The sequence below is a fragment of the Peromyscus maniculatus genome, chromosome 2 (assembly GCF_049852395.1).
Source record: "Peromyscus maniculatus bairdii isolate BWxNUB_F1_BW_parent chromosome 2, HU_Pman_BW_mat_3.1, whole genome shotgun sequence".
Classification (NCBI taxonomy): domain Eukaryota; kingdom Metazoa; phylum Chordata; class Mammalia; order Rodentia; family Cricetidae; genus Peromyscus; species Peromyscus maniculatus.
The window spans coordinates 149,958,167-149,967,026 of record NC_134853.1 but is presented as its reverse complement, the minus strand read 5'-3'; the positions used below and the strand labels follow the sequence as shown (position 1 = coordinate 149,967,026).

General features: G+C 48.2%; 1 long non-coding RNA gene across 1 annotated transcript; it reads right to left on the bottom strand.

Moving 5' to 3' along the window:
- Positions 1–4,532: 4,532 nt before the first annotated feature.
- LOC121827391 (uncharacterized) lies at positions 4,533–7,645 on the bottom strand. The gene is made up of 3 exons (XR_006069667.2): positions 7,558–7,645; positions 7,120–7,301; positions 4,533–6,231 (listed from the first exon to the last, which is right to left on the bottom strand). It is a non-coding gene; the product is annotated as an uncharacterized LOC121827391 (long non-coding RNA).
- Between the last annotated feature and the right edge of the window lie 1,215 nt (positions 7,646–8,860).

Here is an 8,860-nt window from a genome sequence, read left to right as displayed (position 1 = left end):
TAACTTGAGTGGGATGTTTAAGAGTCGTGCTAGGCTCACAAACTTGTGAACAGGGGGAGGGGTGGTGGTGGGGTTGAGAAAGAGCCCCGTTCCATAGAGTGAGTGCTACGGACTGGTCCAGCAAGCAGTCTTCCTCTCCAGCTGATGGAGAGGCCTCAGAATCGTGAGTTTCCATTACTAGGGTTTTGTTGTGCTTCTAATGACAGGCCTAAATTTCCCAGTGAAATGCAGAGATGAATTCAAGACTTCAAGCTCCTTCCATGAGTGTCAGAAGTATCTGACAATATTCTAAAATTAGACAGTTGGCTATTTGGCAGATAATCACTTTGATATGCTTGGAAATCTCTCTTGTCCTGCCTCTCCTGCTTGCTGCCTGGGAAGCCTGTGTCTCAGAGTTCTGCTGGCTGTCAAGGGTTCTCCAAGAGTTTTCCAAGGCTGAGCTCTTCCTCTTGACTTATAGGGTTGGATCCAGAGTGGAAAATCAAAGAGCCCTCTTGACTTATAGGGTTGGATCCAGAGTGGAAAATCAAAGAGCCCGTTTCCCAGAAGAGAAGACTGAGGTTGGGGGTCAGAGGCTTCTCTAGGACATCTTTCAGGATAAAATTAGGCCATGGGCATCTCCCCAAGACCTGTGATGCCACAGGACACGAAAAACAACTGATCTTCCCAGGTACTATTTTGACATCGCCTGAGGGGACATAAGCAAACATGTATCTACACAAGAGCGTTGACAGCAACAGATCAAAGAAACAATTGCTCCCACATCTGGTCTAGTGAACAAATGTGATTATCAGGACTTCTTGGGTGACTCTCCCACAGCTGCATCTTTCAGAAGCCCACCTCTGTGAGTGACAGGACAGCTACAGTCCTGGAGCTCCTTGCCCAACTTGCAGACAGCTCCACTGAAGAGTCTCCTTCCTTCCTTGGGGAGGGGCTTTGGTGCATCCTGTAGCTTCCCAAGCCTGTAAGTTTCTGGATCTTCCTGAGCCTAGTGGCTTTCCCTTTCTTCTGATCTTCTGAGCCTTTCAAGTACTTCCTCCAGGAGGGAGTATTTCAATTCTGAGGAGAAAACTACCTACCCGACACTAGGCATTTCCAAACTGTTCGTGGCCAATCCAATAACTGCAGTTAGTTAATTGATTCATTCTAAGAATATTTATTGATGTGTCAAGTAACGTTCAAGGCACTAGGAAAAGAGAACAGAGAAATATTAAATATTTGTTCTCAAGGAAGTGGGACTGTGAATAGACATAGAAGGAGCATAATGTGCGAGGTGGGGAGGACTGAGACTTGTACAGGAAGCCACCCAAGGCAGAGGCGACGAACGGGTAAGTAAGTGAGGCGTAGAGACAAGGATTTGAAACCTTATGGACATGGGCAGGGGAGGTGGCTGGGTTGGAAAACTGCTTGTCATGTAGACATGAGGACTCAAGTTTAATTCCTAGAAACCATGTTAAAAGCAAGCCAGCAGTAACTGGGAGTAGCAGCACACTCCAGGCCCCAGGACTGGGAAGGTAGAGACGGGAGGATCCCCATGGCTCCTGGGCTGGCCAGCCAGTCTAGCTGAATCGGTAAGTCCCAGCTTCAGCGAGAGACCCTGTCTCAAAAATTTAGGTGGAGAATGATTGAGGGAGACATTTAATGTCATCTTCTGTCCTTCATATGCACCTGCACACATACATATTTGCACACACACACACACACACACACACACACACACACACACACACACACACACACACACACGAAAATATTCAGAACTCTCACACATTAGGTGTTGGAAGTATGGCTGGGAAGGAGTGGGCAGGGAGCTCTAGGCTAGACCATGAGAACTTTCCAGCAACAAGCTATCAGACTAAGAGCCTCATTTCCATCTTGTTTGCTCTTTCTTCACTCTCTATGGTTCTGGTCAGGTAGCCAATCAAAGACCTCCTGGATCGTGCAGTAATCATGTGACCTAGAAATATTCATTCATGGTGTTCCCTTCAGGCATCTTCTCTGGTTGCTGTGGATAGTCATGTGACTCTCTTCAGGCTAGCCAGAGTACTTCCTTGGATTTATGAATGGTTGAAAGAGTGGGCTAGCCTGGTCTCTCCCTGGGTCCACTGCCTGTAAACTGATACTGTCTTCAACCAGAACCTCTTGGGATTGGGACAAGAGGGAGAGCTGGGCTTTTGGCAGTCTTGTATATCAGCACAAGGTTTCTTACCCAGGTCCAATCGCAGGCTTCCACGAAGCTCGCCTTGTTCACAGTCCCTGCCTTCCTGGTTCCCCTCAGTGAAGGCTGCTCTTCTGCTGGAGCTCTAGCCCTGCTGGGCCAGAGGCAGGAACTGGCTCTTTCTTTTTTGGTTCCCAGGAAGCTCTGGTGGATGGCCCAATTATTTTCAGGCAGGGTCCTCTTCAAAGGGCCTGACAGAGCAGAAAACTCTCCCCACAGCTTCTGCTGGGAGTCACAGCCCCTGCTGATTTAGTGATGGAGCAAGTGAGAGCCCTGGTTCCCAGAGGAAACTGCTGGACAGATCTAATACGGGAAGCTGGCCTGGTTTGTGCTGATTTTGTGATGTTGGCCTTTTGGGACTGCTTGGAGGGATGCAAAGAAATCTAGGTGTTGCCTGCATACCCCAGGTGGGCAGGGCTGAGTGCAGAGGCTGTCGGGAGGAGGGGGGAAGTCCTGGCCCTTGGCTGTGTCCATTTATGTGAGGTGCCCCTGGGGGGTTGCTGGGGTTGCTAAGGTTCCACCCCTCACATCTTCCTGGGCAATTGTGATGGCTAACATTACATTTAAGGTTTTAATTACTATGCTTAAGATAATACTAAGCAAAAATGCCTCTAACACATAAGCCTCTAGCTTGTACAGGCTATACCCTGAAGCCCCTGCCCTTTTTTTCCCAGACGTTCAAGACGATTCTTACATTACAGATCTTGTAAAATTTGCTGTTCTTGTAAGACAGTAGGTCACAAGACTAACTGCTATTTCTGCTTTTGTAATCCAACTTGCTTACTCTGCTAAAAAAGACGACGAGGACAACTGTAAGACATATATGTTGAAATAAGACCCTGCTGACGCAAAGGCAGAATACATGCAGGCATGTGGGTTTTGCCTTTATAAGCCTTGAGCTGACTGGGCTGAGCCCAGACACTTGGGAGCCCTTTCAGGTGCAGTTCTAGCCCCACGTCGGATGCCAGTACCTAAATAAAAAGCCTCTTATTAAAATGTATTCATGGTCATGGTCAATCTCTGAGTGACCCCAGACCCATCACAGCAGCTCTGTGACTCCCTGGACTTCATACTACCCTGGATCAGTGGTTCTCAACCTGTGGGTCACAACCCCCAAAGACCATCAGAAAACACAGAGATTTACATTACAACTCATAACAGTAGCAAATTTATAATTATGAAGTAGCAATGAAAATAATTTTACGGTTAGGGGGTCACCTCAGCATGAGGAACTCTCAGCGTCAGGAAGGTTGAGAAACCACTGCCCTAAATCTATTTGAGCACAAGTCTGGGAGTGTTTACTTAACTAAAGTCAACAACCTTTGCAAGTCAGGCTCAAAGAAATCTCCCCCAGAAGGGGCCCAGGAAGGCAGAGGGCGTGGCCTCTTCGGCTCCCCTCCCTTGCTACAGGAGAATGTTCATTTCTTTGGCACAGCATTTAGGTCTGTCACACACAGGCTCCCAGGACTTCTCCAGTCCCTTTCTGGCCACAGTAAACATGTTCCTGACATGTTATGAACATGCATGGCTGTGGGCCTTTGATTCCTGTCATAACTAGCTTTTGTCAACTTGACACTGTCACACACACACACACACACACACACACACACACACACACACACACACACCTCACCTTAAAGGGAACAGGAGATTATTTATCCCGGAGCCAAATTTGAGTGACCATGGCCCTGGAAGGTAGATTTAGGTCCTTCACAATTCCATGTTCTAATGTGGAAGGAGTTTCACAAAGTTTTATAGTTTTGTGAAGAAAGTCATAAATCAAGGCAAGTTTAAAAGACATTGGTGGGTCCATCAGAGAGGTTCTTACAGTGAGATGAGGGACACTTTTCTGTGGGCTTCTGTGGTGATATTGTGTTCTCCAATATATTTTGCACCCTAATAAACTTATATGGGGTCAGAGAACAGAACAGCCACTAGATACAGAGGCCAGAAAATGGTGGTACACAAACCTTTAATCCTAGCATTCCGAAGGCAGAGATCCATCCGGATCTCTGTGATTTCAAAGCCACACTGGAAACAGCCAGGCATAGTGACTCATGCCTTTAATCCCAGGAAGTGATGGCAAGAAGCAGAAAAGTATATAAGTGTAGCTGGAGGGCTTCTCTCCAGGTTCCACCAAGCCCTGCAGTCCCACAATCCATGTATAAAATAATCACTCAGTCGCTTATAATACTTATAAACTGTATGGCCATGGCAGGCTTCTTGCTAACTGTTCTTATATCTTAAATTAACCCATTTCTATAAATCTATACCTTGCCACGTCGCTTGTGGCTTACCGGCATCTTTACATGTTCCTAGTCCTGGCGGTGGCTGCAGTGTCTCCCCCTCCTTCTTCCTGTTTCCCCAATTCTTCTCTCTCCTTATCCCACCTATACTTCCTGCCTGGTCACTGGCCATCAGTGTTTTATTTATATAGAGCGATATCCACAGCATATAAGGTGTGAAAACCAGGAACTAGAGCTGTTTAAGCCTTTAGGCTTTTGAGCAGCAGTTCAACTGAGATCCATTCAGATGAGGACTCAGAGGCTTCCAGTCTGAGGAAAGAGGATCAGCTGAGGAACTGGTGAGGTGAGGTGGCTGTGGCTTGTTCTGCTTCTCTGATCTTCCAGCTTTAACTCTAATACCTGGCTCCAGGTTTGATTTCATTAATAAGACCTTCTAACAATTCATGCTACGGGCTTTCAGACAGTATCTGATGACATTTTTAGCTTTGGGGTTGGTGGAAACTAGAGGTCTGCTAAGTTAATAAATTCAAAAAGGTTTTTTATCTATTAGTCACAGGATGTTAGTTCGGACACAGAGGTGGGCAGGGAATGGTTATTCAGATAAAGTAATTAACCTCTAGACCTGCAACATTCCAACCTTAGACCTCCAACATATCAACCTCTTCAGGTCACTGCTGTTCTAATCAGTCAGTGGGTCTTGTAGACTGGGTTCTTGACAGCGTAAACCTGGACCTAGTTGAGAAGAGGAAATCTCAGCCGATAAATGGCCTCCAGCAGACTGACCTATGGGCCTGACTATGGAGGCATTTTCTTGACTGTTAGCTGATGTGGAAGGGCCCAGCACACAGTGGGCAGTGCCACCCCTGGGCAGGGGGGCCTGGGCTGTATAACAAAGATGGCTGAGCAAGCCAGAGGGCGCAAGCCAGGAAGTAGCATTCCTCCACGGCCTCTGCTTCAGTTCCTGTCTTGGTTTCCCTCCAGGGTGGACTACAACCTGTAAGCCAAACTGCTCCTCCCTCTCCTGCTGCCTTTTTAACTCTCCACTTGGAATCACCCCATCCCACCAACAAAGCTAACTGTCCCCACTTCCCGCTGAGGTCTCAGCTCAGGTGTTTCCCTCTCATGGAGACCCTCCTTGTCCCCACAGCCCCAAGACAACCCCTATTATGTCACACAACCCTGTGTGACTTTCTTTCTAGCACCATCCTTCCATGGATGTCATTGGCTGTGTTGATGACCAGCTTCTCTTCCAGCCTCCCAGACCAGCACACTGGCTCCTGGGGACAGAGACCTGCCCATCTCCAGCTGCATAGTCAGGTCCTACACACAACACATAGTAGGGCATGGTGAGCCTTGCTGGAGTCAATGAGGATGAAGCTGGAGCTCTCCCTAGAATGTGCAAGAGCCGTTTGCTGCCCCCAAGGCACAATACCCTCCTCTAGGCTTTTCCTCTATCACATTTTCTGGCTCCTTCCTGAGCTCCTAATCACAGCCACATTTTAGGAATTGAGAAGAGTGTTAAGACCAGAGAACATTCTCTTTCTCTCTCTCTCTCTCTCTCTCTCTCTCTCTCTCTCTCTCTCTCTCTCTCTCTCTCTCTCTCTCTCCCTCTCTCTCTCCCTCTCTCTCTTCTGTTTTAATGGGCCAAACAAGGATTTGCAGTGCAGTAGCCTGTGAGGACCTTGTCTTGGGGGTGAACTGGCAGTAAACATCCAAAGGGTAGAAATAATGAGGGCTATTTTAGGATTCTGGTTTTCCTCTTCACTCCTAAAAAAGAAAAGAAAAGAAAAAAAAATCTAGGCACGATGGTGTGCACTTGTAATTCCAGAGCAGGGATCTCTGGGGCTCTGTGGCCAACAACCAAGGCAGCTTAGAGAGCTCCAGCAAGTGAGAGACCCCGTCTTCAAACAAACGAACAAACGAACAAGAAGGAAACAGAGAGAAGGCGGTACCACGGGGACGACACCACCCCAAGCCGTTCCCTGGCTCCACCTATATCACACACAGGTCCACACACACTGCATGCACACGAACACATACACACATCTGCAAATCCTCTTGGTAACTTTGGTACGTTTGTCATGGTGCAATGACCCTCTTTGTCTCTGATGGTGCCTGCACTGAAGTCCCTCATCTGTCAGGAGCCTAAACACTTTATTTGTGTGGCTCCGTATCTCTGTATCCATTTCTTTTAACCTATCTCCATCTTTAGACTTGCAGTGGATTTCCTACCGGCAATATTCCGTTGCTGGATCTTGCTGCTTGGCCTAGGGTGACAATCTCTGCCTTTTGACTGGACACTGTTGCCTTTCAGGGGCCGTTTTCTGTTCCTTCCATCTGTTCCTTCTCCTCCTTTCGTATGACTGTGGCAGTTTCTATGACTGCATTTTATCCCCCCTTAGGCTCTGCAGCTCTGGCTTTTTGTTTTGTTATTTTGGTCTTTGCCTGAGGGTGTGTAGTAAACATTTTTTAACTTCTCGCAGTTCGCTTTCAAGTGATATTCCAACACTCCTGTCTGGTATAGAACCCTGACAGCATCTACTGCCATCTTTGAGCTAAAGTTTCCCTGCGTTTACTTGCACATAATGAATACCAGACAATTATCTTTAAAAAGGGTTTAAATCATAAGAATTTCATTGGTATTTACCCACACACCTCTCACTTCCAGAGCTGTTGATCACTAGACGTCTATGTCCATTGTTGCCATCTGGTACCGTCATTTGCCTCCCAACTGCCGTGATTTGAATTCTAAGTGTCTCCGCAGCTCAGGTGTTTGAACACTTGCTCCCAGATGGTGGCGCTGTGCTGGGAGGTTGTGGGACCTTCACGGGCTGGGACTGGAAGAAGTCAGTGGGTAGAGAGTGGGCCTTAAGCTTTACACCCCAGCTTGCTTTCCTTTCCCTCTCTGCTGAGATGTGAGCAAGCAGCAACCTCCTATTCCCATCAACATAAAGTTGCCTGACTGCATGGCCCTGCGGCCACGCCTTCCCCCACCCGCATATCGTGAGCTAAATAAACCTTTCTTCCCATTTAAGTTGTCCCTTGTCGGGCGTTAGGTCACATGATGAGCAGAGTAACTGCCTGATACTTCACCTGTAACACCCACAGATTTTTCTGGCTGTTTCCCCCGAACCCTATGTGGGGTGTGTTCGGCTCAAGGCTCCAGCAGCCACCAGCAGCCTTCTCTGTTACCACTCTGTGTTGACCTCTCATCTCCAGGGCTCCATTGTGAGAACACAAGCCGCCTGGATCCCCGCATTCTGACTCAGCCTCTGCTAAGGAGGGCAAGCAGCTTCTACCTGGGTCATCATCTGCCCCTTCCCCTCCCGCCCCCGCCCCCTCCTACTACCCACACCTGTACCCCTTGTCCAGACTGCAAGCTGGGAAGACACAGGCCTAACCCCCTCCCCTAGGGAATCCTTGTACTTGGTTGCTTGGTGCCTGGTGATGCGCAGTCATTTTATATACCCTGTCAGTTTCCTCCGTTGCTTTAGGCAGGCAGTTACGTGTGCGGCCCTGCTGTCCCACCTTAACTGGAAGCAGAGCTCCTGACAGCACACAGGGATGGCTACTAGTCTCAGGCCCTGCCTAAGTCTTTCCTTGTGTTAGTATTGTATCCTCACAGCAGCCTGTGATGTAGGGACAATTATTGTCTTCCTGTTTACAGGGGAAGAAACTGAGGGGCCTGAAGGGGACTGTTTCTCCATTTCACTGGCAGGATGGATGGCTGCCTGGCCAGACCCTTCTGTGGCCTGCCCTCTCCCTCTTGACCCTGGTGCCCCAAATGTCTCATGCATAGGCCCCGCTTACATGGTTGGTTATTCTTTCCAGTAATAAGTAGGCTTCCCCCAGAGCATGACCAAATAATTTCCCTCTCTGTCATGACTAAATGGGAACCAGGAGCTGTGTCTGGAACATGGTGGGTGCTCAGGAAACGCTGGCCTCTGGTCATCTGTGTCACATTGTGCGGCTGATGGTGACATATGAAGACTTTGGAGTTCTGATGCATCTTGGCTAAGCTGGATCCCAGGAACATACGGGCACAGGTATGACCTCTGGTTCTGATACGCACTGCTGTCAGGCCATCCTAGGAGTCTCAGGGAATTCCTGCTCCAACTCACTCAGGCCTCTCCAGATGTGACCTCCCATACCATCCAGCATTCTGTAATAGTAGACTCTCCTCTTGGGTTCTAATTGTCCCTAATAGCCAGGATCCACTTGGTTTTAAGATGCTCATGTGTCACACACAGGGTTCCAGGGAGACCATAATTCCACATGCACAAAAGGCAAGAACCATATTGTTAGGCTGTTTCTCTAAATACCTGGAGGCCTTTGGGTAGCGACTTCATTTAAATGGAGCATCAAAGAAATTAGAGATGACACTGGTGTCTACAAC